Source organism: Eutrema salsugineum, unplaced genomic scaffold, assembly GCF_000478725.1.
Source record: "Eutrema salsugineum unplaced genomic scaffold, Eutsalg1_0 scaffold_3, whole genome shotgun sequence".
NCBI lineage: Eukaryota > Viridiplantae > Streptophyta > Magnoliopsida > Brassicales > Brassicaceae > Eutrema > Eutrema salsugineum.
The window spans coordinates 5,367,026-5,385,491 of NW_006256756.1; positions in this window are offsets into that span (position 1 = coordinate 5,367,026).

Genomic DNA, 18,466 nt, shown 5'->3' on the forward strand with positions numbered 1-18,466 from the left:
CATACCAAACATACCATTCCATCAGATAATACAAATAAAATGTTGTAACGTCGACGCACGGGAGGGTAGTTTCGTAAGTATTGAAGGAGAGACTCCGAGATTCTTGATTAATAGAGTTTGAGCTTGACAAAAAGAAAGATGAGCTTATCGAAGTGAATGATCGAGCTGATTGATTGAGTAGGCGCGAAGTGATATCAAGTTCACAGTTTAGCGAGGTAAAAGATTATTCGCAAATTGATTATTAAAGAATATCGAGTTTATAGCATTTATGGTAGATTACGGATCCCATAATAAATAAGCTTACAAGGCTATTTATAGTAACAAAATTAGGTTAATATTTGGTCAGGTAGGTCGAACTGTCGGGCAGCTAGACTTGACCGACCGTCTTTCGAAACCTCGCGGTGGCGAACTGCTCCACCATTTGCAAAGCCTCGATTAAAACGACTTTGTTCCATTCGCTTATCTGGCCTTTAATAATCCTCGGCCTTGTTGGGCTTTAAAAGACGGATCTTGGGTCGGGTCGGGTTGAAATGGGGCTGTGCTCAGACCACCTCCAACAATCTCCCCCTCCCTAAGTTTGTTGGAAGAGATGTTCTATCGATATTCCACGCCTCGGCGTGTTGGTTTTTTGCCGCGAGCCCCAACTTGGCTTTGAGTGATGTCCTTTGGCGAGCTAATTGTTCTTCGGAGATGCGCTGCTTGTGTTGAGGAGAATAAGCGCGTTTAGACAGTTGTTCAAAAAGACGTGCATGATTGTTGGTGTCGAGATCGAAAAGGCGCATAAACGGTGGCTGGGAAGTTGAAGAGGCGCATGTTGGGATTTGGATTATCGAACACGTGGAATCCGGGTAGCAATGAATTCGATGGGAAGCATCCGAACCATGATTATTCTCCTCGGTAACCACTGCTTTTATTCTATGTAACTTGAGAATTCCATCCCCTCATCATTCTCTTCTCTCTCACTTATAAAAAGATAATTTCTCTCTCCCTTCTCTTTAAAATTCGATTTCTGCTTAATTTCTCCCTCTAGGATTTGTTTTTGCTCCGTCGCCTTTATCTTTGTTCTTGAGGCTTGATTTCTCCGATCACTATCTTCTTCTGTTTTGGCGGTAATCTCGCGCATCACCTTCATAAACTTCGCACTTCAATCATGAGGAAGGCCTGAATCGAATCGAGTGAAGAATTTGGATCTTAATCTGAAGAGGTCGCCGAGGAGAGTGGAGATTCATCTCCTCAATTATTGTCAGGTCCAGAAGTCAGTCGGATAAATGGACGTCGCCAGAAGATGAGTTGGCAGAGCGGCTTCATCCGGATGGGGCTGTTTCCAGTTTGGCACAAGGCTGAAATGAGGTCCTTCAATCAAATGACATCAAAACGGGCTCTCGTGACGCCGATGCCGAGGTACACAATGATGCCAAGCTGGACAATGCAAATGTCGAGGAGGAAAAAGACAAAGAAGAAGAAGTTAAGCCTCGCAGGAAGGGATTCAAATGCAAGGGTCCGACTGAGAATCGCTTGAAGAAGATCTCGTCGTAAATGACGACATGCGGACTAGGTTTGGTTTTTTGCTGGAAATCATTCTTAGATTGCCGGGCCCCGAGGATCAACCATGGCAGGCTCCGGAGGGCTGGGTAACTCTTTACGAGGCCTGGTTCACTTGTGGCTTCCTCTCCCTAAATTACTGACTGACTACGTTGACTGGCAAGGCATCGCATTCTCTTAGCTTCTTCCAGCGGGGATATGCTTTATGGTCGCCGTTTTGGTATTTGGAGATGAATACGGGGTCAGTGTCGACTGGCGCTTCTTCGAGAAGATGTCGAACGTTCAGAAAAACAACTCGATCCCTGGTACTTAGATGATAAAAGCCAGATCGGGGTGCTCATTGTTTCATCTGGTCAATAAAATGCTTAATTGGGAGCCATCCTTCTTCTTCGCCAAGATCAATGAGGCGCTGGTTGTAGACACCACCAAAAATATTAGGAATGAGTGGAGCGAACGCATCTGTAGACTATGCATTCAACCGAGCTCATACTTGCTCACTATACCTCGTCTCTAATGCTTTTGTGTTGTTCTTGCAGGTCGGATCATCAACTTTGGCGCTTATCCGGACAACTACTTCAACGATTTAGCTAAGCTCCAAGCTTTTGGAATTCGAAATTGGCCAGACATACATCACCAAAGAGTTCAAGCAGCCATTACCCGCATCACAAACGGTGGGTAGATCGCTCTTAAAATTTCCCTTGATTTCCAACATCGATAAGGTCAAGGAAATCGATTGGAGCTTCACATTTGATTACGGGAGAAGGGAGAACCCTTCGTTAACAACGTGGATAAATGTGCCGAGCTATTCGGTTTGATAAGGGGGTCGACCTTAGAAGTCTCTGCTAGCGAGAACGTGGTCTTCAAATACATGGCAAGCTTCGCCTTTAAGGTACGTTATGGTTGCTGTTTGTTAATCTGCGCCTTAGTTCAATCATCAGTAACATCTCCTCTCTTTTTTCTTTCAGTTTATCGCGAGCTGCAACCGCAGGCTTCAATGTGCTGAAACAAAGCTGCGGAATGCTCAGTCTGCAGGCCAGAGAGTCGTTGAGCTATGCGACGCCGCGATCACTGAGCGGAAAGTTGCCGAGGAGAACAGGCAGGCCAAGAAGAAAAGGGTGGTGCAGCTCGAGGCGGGGATCAAATAGTTGACTTAGAAGGTCAAGGCAATGAAGCTAGAAAACCAAGACCTGATCAATGAATCTTCAATTCGTGAACGACGTGAAGATTCAAGTTGAAAAGTCAATTGCTGCCGAGGTCTCATGTGTGCAGCAGCACGCTAAGGAGAGGATCAAAGCTGAGAGCACCAGGATATGGATGGAGGCTGAGGCCGAATTCTCGGGTCATATTGGTCGTCTAAGGGCCTATATCGCTGAGCTAGAGGCGGCCGAAATGGTGAAGCTTGATCTCGTTCAAGCTAGAGGTATTCTTGAGTGCCTTGATCTTCTGAAGGACGACTCAAAAATAACCAAGGACGAGCTGTGGGTCGAGCTCAAGAAGACCAAGATCGATTGTGAGCAGAAGCTTGCAGGCCTTAGCCTTGCGGATTGAGAGGAAGGTGATCTGCCACCACCGTTCCCTGCTACTCCTGGTATGGAGTCAGACCACGACAAGACCAGTAGTCCCGAAATTCTCGAAGGTGACGGTCAGCCTGGAGAGTATATCGCCTATCTCTTAGCTTTCATCGATGTTGGATTTCTCTTTTCTTGTCGCACTTTTCTTTTGGCTCTCTTTGATCTCGATTTTAATGAACCCTTTTTTATTAATGAAATCACTTTTTCTAAGTAATGACTTGTTTGTGCCTTTTCTTTTGATAGTTCATATTTTTTTTGCTTTAAATAATCGAACTATGGGTACGAGTTAATAACTCGGCTTATCCTGTTTTTCTTTACGAGTTTGGGCTCGGTTCACTAAGCTATTAGGTGTGAGTATTAGCTCGGCCGACCTGTTAGCTTCTCAGATTGGATCCGAATAGCAAAAATGTGTTCAGCGTATTTATTCGGGCGATCTAAGAAATAGTGCGAGATTAGCCCCGGCTTATTCTCTATAGTCATAAGGTTTTTGTCCCTTAGGATTATAAAGAGATTGCATTATGAGGAATGCGTTATTATAGATGGCACATCTAGCTAGGATGTCGATGTCAAAGACGTCGAGCAATGAGTTGGTAAAAAAGATAGAATTTTAGTTAACGGCTGTACCTTAAAAGAGGTTGTCTACGTACCCAACAAGCTGGGATCAAGCCGATCATAGTTCACATTTACAAAGTAAGATATAGCTCGATGAGTGTAGCTCGGCGAGCTTCCTTTTTTTGGTTTTTTAGTAGTAGTATCTTTTGAGGTTCATCGAGTTCCACGACCTTGGGATCACCTCGCCTCGCATTGTCATGACCTCGTACACTCCTTGCTTGACGTCCTTGATGATTTGATAAGGACCTTCCCAGTTCTCATCTAGTTTCCTGCTCCTTCCTCTTGCATGTTCTCGAATACCTTACGAAGGATGAGGTTGCCAATTACAAAGTGTCTTCCTTTGAAAATTTTGTTATAACATCGAGCAGCCTGTTTTTAGTAGTTCTGCATTTGGAGTAAAGTGTGGTCACGTTCCTCTTCGAGCATGTCAAAGTTATCCTTAATCATTGCCCTGTTGATTTCGGCGTCTTGTGTCAGCATTGTTTGGTAGAGAATTGGTAGATCGACCTCAGATGGAGCGAAATCCTCCATCCCTTGTGATAGTGAGAAAAGGGTTTTATTTGTAGATCGTCGCGGCGTGGTTCTATGCGACCAGAGCACTCCATCTAGTTCGTCGACCCATAGGCCCTTCTTGGCTTCCAGTCTCTTTTTGATACCTCAACTTTCTCGTTTCTCTTTGATGGTTTTGTCGTTCGCCTCGGCTTGCTCGTTGCCTTGTGGATACCTCGGTGTCGACTTGCTGAGTCTGATTTTCCACACGGCGCAGAAATTCTCAAATGTGTTGGAAATGAACTGAGGAACGTTGTCCGCGACGATCTCGTATGGGAAACCCTGGCGACAAATTATATGTTTCCATATGAAGTTCTTGACATTGCTGGCATGGACTTTGGGGTAGGATTCTGCCTCGACCCATTTTGTAAAGTAATCGGTGACAAATAGCATAAAAAGCTTCTGATGGGATCGAGGAAGTGGACCGACGATGTCCATCGTCCATCGCATGAACGGATAAGGTGGTGATGAAGCCGCGAGAAGCTCTGCCGGGGCATGGATCATCGGCGCGTGCCTTTGGCATTGCTCGCAGTGAGCAACAAATCTGTTGTAGTCTGCCAACATCGTTGGGCAGAAATGTCTGTGGTTTTTAATTTCAAAACCAAGGCTCGACAATTCGAGTGATTTTCGCACGCGCCTTCATGTATTTCCTGCATGACATCGAACATTTCTCCACCATATAAGAAAATGAGTAGAGCTCCCATCGAGCTCCATCGATAGAGATTTCCGTGGGATTGGATATACTTGGCACTGCGAGCTTTGAGACGTATTACTACCCATCGATCTGGGGGTACCTTGCCATCTATGATGTAGAGTAGTATCTCGGCCCTCTAGTCGTTGTTGGAGGGTTCTTTCTCGGCTGGCTCATCTATCACATCGGGGAGTGGTGCACCGGTGTTCCCCGGCTGGAGTTCTTTAAGTGTACATATTCCATTAGGGAGTTCAATACTAGGTGCATCGATGCTTTCAACAAGAATAACACGTCGTTGCTGGGCTCAGACGTCGATGCAAGGACCGCTAAGGCGTCGGCGGATATGTTATCGCTTCTCAGGATTCTATTGAGGGAGAAAGCCTAGAACTCTTCAGTGAGTTTCTTGATGGCTTGGAGATACAGGTCCATTCGGTCGTTCCTGATATTGTAATCGCCGCTATATTGGCTGGCGACGAGCTGAGAGTCGCATAAAGCTTCAATTTTTCTGACCCCAATTCCGAGGGCTAGGCGAAGACCAGCGAGAAATGCTTTGTATTTTTGCTTCATTATTCGATGCCGAGAATTCCAGGCGGAACGATAGTTCTAGAATCTCTTTTGGTTCGAGACTCCAAACGAATTCCTACTCCTGCTTCTCGTGAGGATGATGATTCGTCGACGTATAAAGACCATCTTTCATCGAGAAGGTCAGTATGTACAAGTTCTGGAGGGAGCTGGATTAGGAAATCCGCAAGGACTTGGGATTTGACGCTTGTCGTATTGCGATACTTTATATCGTATTCCGTGAGCTCGACTGCCAACTTCGCCATACGACCGGACTGGCTCGGGCTGTGAAGTATCGTTCTCAGCAGTTAATTAGTGGGGACCACAATTGAATGAGACTGGAAATACGGGCAAAGCTTCCTTGCAGACATAATAACTGCCAGGGCAAGCTTTCCAGAGATAGATATCTCTTTTCAGCGTCATCCAAGATTTAACTGACGTAAAAAATTGACGTAAAAGATTGGCTTTTGTTCGCCTTTGACTAGCACCCCGCTGACCACGGAACTAGAGACCGCGATGTACAGTTATAGAGTTTCTCCTATTTCTGGTTTTGTTAGGATTGGTGGCGTTGACAGATATTTGTTAAATTGATTGAAGGCGGTTTTGCATTTCTCGTCTCATTCGAAACATTTGTTAGTGCGCAGGAGTTGGTAGAATGTGAGACACTTATCTGTTGACCTTGATATGAACCTATTGAAAGCTGCAATCCGCCGGTGAGTCACTATACCTCTTGGGTGTTTCGAGGAGTGCGGAGGTCAATCAGTGCATCGATCTCCCTTTTGGTGATGATGTACCCGAGGAACTAGCCAGAAGTTACGCCGAACGTGCATTTGAACGGGTTCAATTTCATTTTGTACTGGTTTAAGATGGTGAAACAGGTTTGCAGATGGCCGATGTGGATGCCGGCAGTAAGAAATTTGACCAACATATCGTCAATGTAGATTTCCATCGTTTGCCCTAATTTATCAGCTAACATATGGTTTACCAACCTTTGATAAGTCGCTCATGCGTTTTTTGTCTAAAGGGCATGACCTTATAGCAATACGTTCCTCGATCGTTGAGGTGCATCACGATCTGATTGTATCGTGAAACCGCATCCATGAAGGACATGAGCTCGTTTCCAGCAGTTGCCTCGACAAGTCGATTTATATGTGGCAAGGGGAAGCTATCTTTGGGACAAGCCTAGTTCAGGTCGGTGAAATCTACGCATATTCTCCATTTACCGCTTTTTATTTTTAACGACCACCGGATTGGCTAGCCACTCTGGGTATTTTACCTCGGTGATTGATCCGGCCGTGGATAGGCGTTCAACCTCGTCGTTGACGGCTTTGACCTTTTCCGAGCCAAGCTTCTTCTTCTTCTTCTGCTTGATTGGTTTGAAGGTGGGATCGGCAATCAGCTCGTGGCAAGATATTGTGGGATCGATTCACAGCATGTCGCTTGTCGACCAGGCGAAGGTTGGAACGTTTCGACAGAGGATTCTGATGAGCTCCTTTCTGATCTCCTCTTTCAGATCGGCTTTGATGCCTACGCATCGCTCAGGGTTGGTTTTGTCAATGTTAACCTGGACTATAAGCTCGCACTTTACTCCCTCCTAAGGCGGGAGATCGACCTGAATTGTGGGTTTGACTGTGAGGTATGCCTTTGTTGAGATTTGTAGCTTATGCTTGGTTGCGAAGCAGAGCCTCAAAATTTCTTGAGATACCTTGATAGTTATCATCCCGAATGTCGTCGGGAACTTGAGGCATTGATGATAAGTCGCTTGGATTGCTTTCATCGATTGCAGCCAAGGTGTGCCCAAGAGCACATTGTAGATTACGGGTTTGTTGATGACGATGAATTTGACGAATTGGGTCGTCTTGGCGGTGTAGACTGGGAGTTTGATCGTTCCTATTGAGTAGACTGTATCTCCGCCGACTCCGGTAAGAGGCTTCACAGAGGATTTGAGGTGATGGTTTGTCATTTCCATCTTGTCCAATGTCTCTTTGAAAATCAGGTCCACTGAGCTCCCCGTGTCGATCAGGATTCCCGTGTCCATGCAGCTCGATCACGAGCGGTTCTTTGATAACATTTGCCTTGGGAGCTTTTACTTGCCACTTCTGAGCGAGCATGACCTTTCGGCCATACTTTTTGATTGATTGGACGAAAACGTTGCACGATGACAGACCGCCCGTTATCATGAATACTTTCTTCTTGAAGATTGACATTGTGTCGCCCCTGGGTTGATTACCTTGATCCTTTTTGTGGGATCATCGTTAGCTTGTTGGACCATTGGAGGAGGTGGTAGGAGTCGCTCGGCAAGTGCCGCCTGCTGATTGGTATTTCCACATGGATCAGCGCTACTGGGTTGGCTCGTACCTGCGATCTCCCTTGCGATATTATGCGAGAAGATATTCTTGTAACAGGTGGCACATCGGGGTTGGATGGCCGTATTAGTTATGAAAATCGCAAAAAGGCCTCGTCTCTCCGTGCTCACCACGCTGCCATGGGTTTTTTATTGCTTGGTAATGGTGATTTGGGGGCGGGGGGTGGCACGTTTATGTTATACACTGTTCCTTGCCTGTTATTGCCTTGGTGGAATGCATCTTCTAAAGTTTCCGGCGTGTCGAGTTTGAGGCTGTCTCAGAACTTGGTATCGAACCGAAGAGCGTTTCTAAGAGCTGGTATCAAGTCCTTGTCGGTTATGGTGATGCGAGGGACTATCGCGTTGAACCTGTCAATGAAAGAACGGAGGGATTCCTTCTCGCCTTGTCTGATTTGGAAGAGATCGGCACTGGGCACCGCGTCCTGTATGTACATTATGTATCACTTGAGGAAAACCGTCTAAAATGCTTAATAATTATCGATCGAGTTGGCTTTCAGATTGGAAACCAGACGAGGGCTGCACCGCTCAGGTTTTCGACAAAAAACTGGCAAAACCTGCGTCTTTCTCCTCGGGTGTGAATCGAGCTCGCCCCATTTGGATGCTGAACGCGCTCATATACTAGCTAGGATACGAGTTGTCGGTGTACATTGGTAGGTTGAATTTGACCTGGTTGCGTATCGGGATATCGGTGATTCGAGATGTGAACAGAGTGCTTTGACTTTTTTTAGTACACGATCAATCTCTGGAGCTGAACTGGTCGCCTGATGGACTAGCGAGGTCATGGCCTGCAGCCTTGCTCTCATTTCGTTCGTTTCCTCATCTCGCCCAACGTCCTTGGCTCGTAGTAATCGCCCCTCGTGATCTGGTGTCCGTGTGTTGGTTTCGTCACAATTTGAAGCTGGTCGGTTTTCAGTCGTTGGGGGCGTCAGTGAGTCACCGAATAGGACACGCTGCAGGCGCTGAGTTTCTTGTGCTTGTCGCTCCAGAACTTGGGTCTCGGATGAATGCAGCACACTGGCTTGATCTTGGCATGAGAGCTGCGCTGTGGCCAGCTTGTTGAGATGTACGCTCATCTGGCGATTTGATTCTTCCATTCGACCCATCATGGTCTCGACCAGGGTTGCGACATTGGTGTGGTCGGGCGTCGTTTAATTGATGTTTGGTGCTTCCAGGGTTGGGATTGCAATGTTCTCTATTGGATACGACGACGACAGTTTTTGGTTCAGGGTCGCCAGGTCGTTGATGTGCGATGTCGTGGTTACTTTCTCTGCGGCTATTGAGGTCTGCGGTCCAGTCTTTGATTTGGTTGGTATTTCTGACATTATCAAGCTACTCTTTGCGTAGAAAGAAATCTCTGAGCCCCACAGTAGGCGCCAATTGTTGTAATGTTATGCACGGGAGGGTAGTTTGGTAAGTATTGAAAGAGAGACTCGGAGATTCTTGATTAATAGAGTTTGAGCTTGACAAGAAAAAGATGAGCTTATCAAAGTGAATGATCGAGCTGATTGATTGAGTAGGCGCGAGGCGATATCGAGTTCATGGTTTAGCGAGGTAAAAGATTATTCGCAAATTGATTATTAAGGAGTATCGAGCTTATAGCATTTATGGCAGATTACAGATCCCTTAGTAAATAAATTTACAAAGCTATTTATAGTAACAAAATTAGGTTAATACTCGGTCAGGATAGGTCAAACAGGTCTAGCTGCCTGTCCTTCGAAACATCGCGGTGGCGAGGTGCTTCCACTGTTTGCAAAGATTCGATTAAAACGACCTCATTCCATTCGTTTCTTGGGCCTTTAATGATCCTCGGCCTTGTTGGACTTTAAAAGACGGATCTTGGGCCGGGCGGATTAAAAAGAAACTTTGCTCAGCCCACCTATAATATAAAATACCAACTAAAACTAGATTTTATAATGTAGTTTTCAGAAGAAAAAGGGATCCCGAATAAAAAACAAGAAAATATCAGATTTGTTATGTTCCAAACCTTGTAATCAATACAAAAAAAGAGACAAGATGCACACATGAACTTAAAAAAATTAGAGAAGACTACTAAAGAGGGTTGCTTTGTTGAATTTCATTTTCTAACAGAGCGATGGAGGTGTGGAGATGAACATATAAATTATGATCAGTCAAATTTGCACGTACCAAACACCAAATGAACAGACATATGATGTATCATTACATCTACGATTGCTGATATAAACACGTTTTTTTTTTTATTAGAGAATGTAAAAGGAAAAGACCAACAGGAACTAGCTAGGGTTTACCTTAATTTGAGAGTAGCTATGACCATTGTTATTCTTATGCTTATAAGCTTTTCGGGTCTTACATGAATAATGGCCCCTTCTCTCTTCACTCGTCTTAGTAAATTGGGTCCATGGCTGTTCCACTCGGATAGTACTTTTCTGGGACATTTCGTCGAAGAATACTTGCATTAGCCATATTCATCAAAAACTTGTGAGTTAGACATCAGTAACACAACGCATAGATTCCAGTCTGATTCCAAATGTCTCCCGTGATGATTCCAAAACATGCTTCTCATACATGAATCTTACACCCTTAAGAACACAAATTTCGAACGAAGAAACAGAGAATGTAACAGAGATAGACGCCGATATAGAGACAGAAGAAACAGAGTAATGCGTGAGGACGAAGAAGAAAGAAGAAGTTTGACACGAGATCTTTAACGTCTTGGCTTAAAGAATTAGAGAGTACAAATTACAAAGAATCCTTAAGAAAATGATCAAAGAACAATGAATCTCTCTCACTCTCTCTCTCTCTCTCTCTCTCTCTCTCTTTCTCACTCTCTCTCTCTCTCTCGGAATTTACCCTGAGAAAATTGTTGTATGGATAGTTTTAAGTTTTTAATTTGAGAAATGGGTAGTTTTAAAATCACACAAAGGATTTGATAGTTTTTACTGTTTACTTTCCTTATTGGACCCTAACCTTTTAATTTCTTTACAGATATGCTATTATTATATGTTTATTATTTTTTCTTTCTTTTTATCTTCTCTCTCTTTTATATGTTACTTTTTCACTTTTTTTTCTATTTCTCTTAATCTTTTTTTTTTCTCACGTACTTTAAACCTTAACTGTTTTAAATTCTTTAAACAGTTTTTCATTTGTGTTTTTTCAAAAAAAATATATTTATTATCCAGCTAAGATTTTTGAAAATATCCGTAGTAAAATTTTGGAAAATTGTATTTTGAAAACAATGACCATTTTCTAAACAAAAGACCATGTTTTTGTGGTTTTTCACCCAAAATTGGTGATGATTTTTTTTTTTTCTTATTATTCCTTTTTATTATAAATATTGCTACTTTTAGATAATAAAAACATAAATGAAAATATACAATTAATAAAAAAGAACCAAGTTATCAAAGAATGATAAAAAATAAATAAGCATCCAAAATTTAGCTTAAAATTTGATAAAAAATGAAAATATTTCTAAAATTTGTCAAATAAATTAACTTAATGTTTTAAGACTAAGGTATTGATCAAAATTTAGTATTTTTTCTTATGGTTTAGGGTTTACGTTAGTCAATTTGGGTTCGTTATTACCCATCTAGAGTTTTGATTTCTATAGTGAATTGCTCTATATGGTAGTCATATTTTACGTGAGTTGAGTTCGCTAATACCAATTTAGGATTTAAATTTTTATAGTTGATTATTCTATATGGTAACCATATTTTTTTATGATTCAATTTGGGTTTGCTATTACCCATTTAAGGTATAGATTTCTACATTTATATGTTTTTACGGTTGTTGTCCTTAATGATTTAATATCGCTTTTATGTGTTTAGTATCTTCAAATGGTTGTATAGTATTCATCAAGGTTTAGTTTTTTTTCTTAGGATTTACAGTGTACGTTATTCAATTTGGATTCACTATCAGCTATTCAGGATATAGATTTTAATAATTATATTCTATATGGTAACCATATTTTTTATGATTCAATTTGGGTTTGCTATTACGTACTCATTTAGGGTATAGATTTCTACATTTATATGTTTTTTTGGTTGTTGTCCTTTTTACTCGTCCTTAACGATTTAATATCGCTTTTATGTGTTTAGTATCCTCAAATGGTTGTATAGTATTCATCAAGGTTTAGTTTTTTTCTTAGGCTTTACAGTTTACGTTATTCAATTTGGGTTCACTATCAGCTATTCAGGATATAGATTTTAATAATTATATGTTATTTATGGTTTTCATACTTTAGATTTTTTTTTATTTGGGTTCACTAGTACACATTTAGGATTTAGTTTTATATAGTTGATTGTTCTATATGGGAGTCATATTTTACGTGATTCAATTTGGGTTCGCTATTACCCATTTAAGATATAGATTTCTACATTAATGTATTTTTTTACGGTTGTTGTACTTTATGTTTTTTAACGGTTGAATATCCCTCTTATGTGTTAGTATCCTAAATTGGTTGTATAGTATCCATCAAGGTTTATAGTTTATGTTATTCAATTTGGGTTTAGATTAGGGTTTACATTATTATTTATTTATAGGGTTTAAGGTTTAGGTTTAGGTTTATTTTATATTTAAGGTTTAGAGTTTATGTTATTCAATTTGGGTTTGCTAATATGTATTTTGGGTTTAGATTTCTATAGTTGATTGTTCTATATGGTAGCCATATTTTACGTGATTCAATTTGGGTTCTCTATTACCCATTTAGGGTATACATTTCTACATATATATATTGGAAAATATATTTATTCTCCAATTAAAATTTTTGAAAATAGCTTTTCCAAAATATGGGAAAATTTTATTTTGAAAACAATGACTATTTTCGAAACAAAGACAGGATCTATATTTTTGTGGTTTTTCACCCAAAAATACTGATGATTTTTTTCTTATTATTATTTTTCTATATTATCAATATTGCTACTTTTTGATAATAAAAACATAAATGAAAAATCTACAATTAAAAAAAGAACAACTCCAAGTTATCAAAGAATGATAAAAAAAAGAAATAAACATCCAAAATTTAAATTAAAAATTGATGAAAAATTAAAATATTCCTAAAACTTGTCAATAAATTAACTTAATGTTTTAAGTCTAAGGTATTAATCAAATTTTAGTATTTTTTTTCTTATGGTTTAGGGTTTACGTTAGTCAATTTGGGTTCGTTATTACCCATTTAGAGTTTTGATTTCTATAGTGAATTGCTCTATATGGTAGTCATATTTTACGTGAGTCAATTTGGGTTTGCTAGTACCAATTTAGGGTTTAGATTTTTATAGTTGATTATTCTATATGGTAACCATATTTTTTATGATTCAATTTGGGTTTGCTATTACCCATTTAGGGTATAGACTTCTACATTTATATGTTTTTACGGTTGTTGTCCTTTATATATTTTTTTAACGGTTTAATATCGTTTTTATGTGTTTAGTATCCTCAAATGTTTGTATAGTATTCATCAAGGTTTAGTTTTTTTTCTTAGGTTTTACAGTTTACGTTATTCATTTTGGATTCACTATCAGCTAATTAGGGTATAGATTTTAATAATTATATGTTATTTACGGTTTCATACTTTAGATTTTTTTATTTGGATTTGCTAGTACCCGTTTAGGATTTAAATTTCTATAGTTGGTTGTTCTATATGGTAGCCATATTTTACGTGATTTAATTTGGGTTCGTTATTACCAATTTAGGGTATAGATCTATACATTTATATATTGTGACGGTTGTTGTACTTTAGTTTTTTAAACGGTTTAATATCCCTCTTGTGTGTTTAGTATCCTAAATTGGTTGTATAGTATCCATCAAGGTTTATGGTTTATGTTATTTAATTTGGGTTTAGATTAGGATTTAGGTTTAGGATTTACGTTATTATTTATTTTTAGAGTTTAGGTTTAGGTTTATTATTTATTTAAGGTTTAGATTTTATGTTATTCAATTTGGGTTCGCTAGTATCCATTTAGGGTTTAGATTTCTATAGTTGATTGTTCTATATAGTAGTCGTAATTTACATGATTCTATTTGGGTTCATTATTACCCATTTAGGGTATAAATTTCTACATTTATATATCGGTACGATTTTTATTATTTATGTTTTTCTTTAACGGTTTAATATCTCTTTTGTGTGTTTAGTATCCTAAATGATGTGTACATTTCTTTCACATGTGTTGTGTACACCAATTAGTAATAGTTTTATTGAAATTTATTCTAATTGTAATGGTTTAAAATATGTATACTGCATATGCGTACAATACATCACATATGAATACATAACATTTGTGTACACCACACATACATATATATTGCATATATGTACACTGCATAAGTGTACATCGGATAGGTGTACATTGCATAAGTGTAAACTCCATAGGTGTACACTGCATAAGTGTACATTGCATAGGTGTACACCGCGGTGTACACTATATCGGTATACACGTATAGGTATACGTTTTAATAATTTCTGTTTTAAAAAAATTCAAATTTCTATATGTGTAGAAAAAAACTATAATATATATATATGTCATAATCTGATTCATTGTTTACAATTAAATATATGATCAAAGATTTGATGAGGGGAAATTTTCTAAAAGTAGGAAAGAAAAATAGAAAAAAATAAATTTATTTCTAGGTGTATAAGCGCGTATAGACAATTTTTGTTGGGACCACGTGATTTTCTGTATCTGTCTCTCTCTAAAAGACATATCTCTCTATCTTTATCTCTCTCTCAGACACAAAGATAACTTTGGGGTTTTGAAAATATGGCCCCAACAAAACTACCTAAAAATTAATAAAAACTTAAAAATACCCATTCTTCAAATAAATACTTAAAAAGTACCCTATTTTCAAACATACCCAACTCTGGCTGACTCTTTCTACCAATACCAAACCAGTTCAGCTGAACACAGAATTATTCTTGAAGATCTTTGATTACATATCAAGAGAGAAAGAACTCAAAGTTGTAAATTCATTCAGTATCAAAATCAAATGCTCCTCCTCTTCACCACTTTAATTAACAAAAACAAATATCTTTACTATATTCAATATCAAAGTTGTAAATACTTTAATTAACACAAAAGTTACAATGGACATAGTCTTGATATGTTGATAATCAAAGACTCTATAGAGAGAAGAACTCAAAGATAAAAACATAATTATCACAATAATTACTAGTGCTGCATGCTAGAATCAAGTAACATACAACAGCAACCGTCTTGGTGCAGGTGCGCCATATTAAAGGAAGGTGAAGATGTGATTCAACAGAGATGGGCTGAAACAGCTTGCCGGGAAGTCCACTTGGCGCAGGCGACGTTTCTCAACATCAAATTTACGCTAAGTAACATACAGCATGGTTCCAAAAAAGAGTGCACAGATGAAGACGACCTTTAATATACGTCTGGATCCGCCATATGATTTCGGGAATATATTGGTGTATGATGATAAAAGAGCAACACATAAAGCCAACGTTGCGCTATAGATGAACTTCCACATGGGGAGTCCAATTATGAGGAGTGTGATCACATATATAGATGATAAGAATGCAAACCCGTTGACGCCTAGAAAAATGAGGGCAGGGTAGAAAGCCATAGTCATCTGCCCAGCCTTGTGTTTATGTGGATAGGAAGTGCTGGGTTCAGAATCCTCCTGCCAAAGTCTGCCTGGAGGACTGAGACCAGCCTGGTATGTAGCTGTCGTTAACAGTATAGCCACCACAAGTATTGCATCGTGGCGGTTGCTAGTCTTTAAAGCCCTTCACTAGTCATGCTCGCATTCCTCAACCCCAAGAGACATTTTTCTTTGTCAATAAATGGTAGATCTTCGCTCAAATATCCCAATATAAGAGACTTGGATTTCCAACTCAAAAATCAATTCGCAATGAGTGAATTGGTCCAAGTTCATTATATTATCCAAGATCTCTCCCAACTTTCAATGTGAGATATTTCTATTGGGATTAGGTAGATATAATCTCTATTAGGATTAGGTAGAGATTATTGAGCAATTAAATCTTAATCTCTAGTGAGTGTGTGAGAAATATCCCATATTAGAAGTTGGGAAAGATCTTGAGTAATATATAAAGGACTTAAACTAATTCACTTATTGCCAATTGGTTTTGAGTTGAAAATACAAAAAAATTAACAAATTTGGAGGAAACCTTAGAAGGATAATAGTTTCTCTCAATTATATTGATTAGCCATTATGCTTATTTATACTAAAGATATAGCTTTATTAATAATTTTTAACATATTTGATGATGGAAATGTACCTAATTAGTTAATAGAAAATATACACAAATATTAATTTCCTTTCTACTCGATCTCTCCAAAATCTCTTCAACACCCTCCCGCAAGCTCATACGTGGTAACATGACACGTCATTAATGTATCGGTATTATACCCGGCCATCGGGTCATCTTCACAGAATTTATACCCCATTGTAGGGTTATCAATTTGGTGGAAAATACATCATGATTGTAGTTGTGTATCCACATCATCATCTCGTCATGGTGGAGTCACCGTACTAACAGTATCTTCGTGGTCATCATCATATTCGTAGTTGATAGATAACCACATGAAAACCTGGAAAAAAAATTAAGAGGATGAAATATGAACGAATCCATTAGGTTCATGCTCATAGTCGCCATAATCATCAAATCGTTAAATTTCTTTTTTTTTTTTTTTTGAAAAATCAACTCAGTAATTAAAAGAAGGAAGGAAAGATAAAATAGAATTATAAATAGAAATAGAAGAGGTTATCGAATAAGGTACAAGAAAATGTCAACGAGAGAAGTCGTTTTTTTTTTAACTAGGAGAAAACCTGCGCATATGTGCGGTCTTATTTTAATTTATATTTTATATAATTTTTATTGCATTTTATGTTTATTATTAATGTTTGTTTAAAATATTTATATTTTTCTCAATTGCTTTTTGATGATACATTATTTGTAATCTTTTCAATAGTAGTTGTGTCAAATAATCTAATTTTTACCAAGATAATAATGTACTAAAATTCTACTATTTTAATTTTTGTATAAAACGTAATAGTTTACTTAAAAATATAAGTTGAATATCAGAAAGAAATATTTATTTATTCATCGATCTTCATATTCTTTTTATTCTTGTAGATCTTACTAATATAATACTTGTTAATTTTTTTAATCTACTATTTTGAATTTTTTTGGCTATATATATTTTATTAATTTAATCTTTTTAAATTTTTTTAAAAAAATATATGTCTTCTAGGTCTATCTAGCACCTAGACAAAAAAAACGGAGATTAATCAGAGATTAATCGTAGATTCATTTTTATATTTATTTTAATTATTTTAATTACTTTTTAATATTTATTTATTTTTAAGATTAATTTTGTTTTATTTGACATGTATGAACTAAATTTTGTATAAATATGTGTATAAAGATAGATTTAGAAGACATATTGATGTGATGAAGACCCAAATTTAACTCAAACATATAAATAGCCATGACAATTTTTTAAAAGCGGGTCTTTTGGTTTGTACCACATCGACAAACTTAGATAATTGAGTAGGGCAAGCTGCACTATAAATAAGAGTCTTCATCTTCTGGCCCAAAACAAAGACTGAATGCGTTACACTGTTAGGTCTGTATTTGAGCCCGATTTTGAACTTAAATAATTGAGTTTTTACAAAAATTGGTTCTAGGCGGTCTAAAATTGAATAGGCGGTCTATTCTTTTAACAAATGGTGCACGTGGTGCTCTTTCTAGTCTGACGAATCCAGTTTTTCTATATAAAATGATTGCAAATAAGAAGTCCTAGATGATAAGAAGTGGTTCAAGGATCGAACAAAAACCAAAAGTTTGTATGATTTGGTTAGGGCATGACTGCATATCTAGATTTGCGGGATAATCAATTTTATTCAAAATCTCTGGATATTTGAAAACTGGATATCCAGCTTAAATTAAATATATATGGATATCCGACCGGATATCCGGTTTCGTTGATTGGTTGGATATCCGATTTCGTTGATTTAAAAAAAAATCTTCAATTTTTTAAAAATTATAATACAATAACATATATAATTAAAATGTATCAACTTAACAAAAATTACAAATACCAAAAATTAAAATCATTTAAATAGCATTCAAATAACAAAAAGTTTAAAAGTTTACATAGCAAAAGAGAAAATAGTAATAGAGAAGCTAATTTATTTTTATATTCATGTGTTATTCATTTTCATGTTCTGTTCTCACAATCTAAAATAGAAAATTATCATGCAATATAAATTTCAATTAATATTATTAAAATAAATTAATATTTAATAAACGGATAATGGATAACGGATATCCGATTTCAAAATTTTCTATTATTCGGATTCATATCTGAAATAACCGAATTCTTAATTTCATTATCCGGATCAGGATCCGAACTCTACGGATATTCGGTTTTTAAGAATTGGATAGGATTGGATACTGGAACAGAGACCGGATACCGGATAATAATTTCAGCCCTAGATTTGATTATGGCTCTGATACTATAATAAGTTTAGAGGAAACTTTAGAAGTAAAATAGTTTCTCTCAATTTTATTGATTAGCTATACAAAAGATATAACTTGATTAATAAGTTCTTTAC